Genomic DNA, 761 nt, shown 5'->3' with positions numbered 1-761 from the left:
ACATGAGTTGAGTTCCTTGGCTCTCTATGGACTTGAGGTTTATCATATACCAATCAATTTTTCTTTGGAGTAAAATAAGAAAAAAATATTGTTATCTATATAAAAAAAATATGTAAATGTATATTTTAATAACCAAAATATTATTATAATCAGAAGTAAATAAGCCCAAAGAAATATTATTATTTTTTTTTAGAAAAAAAGATGCTTAGATTCTAATAGAGAATAAGCATCTAATAAAAGTTAAAAAAAAAAACCTTTCTTGTATTATTATTTTCCGTATTTTTGTGTTTACTGTATTTTTATATTTCTTTTTCTCTTCCGTTATAAAATCCCTCACCACCCAAACCCACTAGTCTCTAACCTTGCTTCCTCTTCCATTCCTGGCAATCCTCCAAGGCGCCTGAAAAGAAGATGGCCTCCTTACCTTATATTGTAAAATGTTTTTAGAGTTCTACTACTGGGTAGTTTCTCTACATCCTGTAACATACCACTATCATTATGATCAAATTTCCTTGTATTTTTTATATAGTTGTAATATCAATAAATAAATTTCTTTTTTATCTGCTTCTTGATTTTTTATTATTTTCATTTTCATGACTTGTCTAATTTCTTTTTTTATCTGATTCTTTATTTTTTATTATTTTCATTAATTGTCTAATTTGTTTTTTATCTGTTTCTTGATTTTTTATTATTTTCATTTTCATTAATAGTCTAATTTCTTTTTTTCATCTGATTCTTTATTTTATTTTATTTTATTAAAA

The sequence above is a fragment of the Halyomorpha halys genome, unplaced genomic scaffold (assembly GCF_000696795.3).
Source record: "Halyomorpha halys isolate HHAL.00 unplaced genomic scaffold, Hhal_1.1 Scaffold85.1, whole genome shotgun sequence".
In the NCBI taxonomy this organism is placed as follows: domain Eukaryota; kingdom Metazoa; phylum Arthropoda; class Insecta; order Hemiptera; family Pentatomidae; genus Halyomorpha; species Halyomorpha halys.
This window is presented reverse-complemented; position numbering follows the sequence as displayed.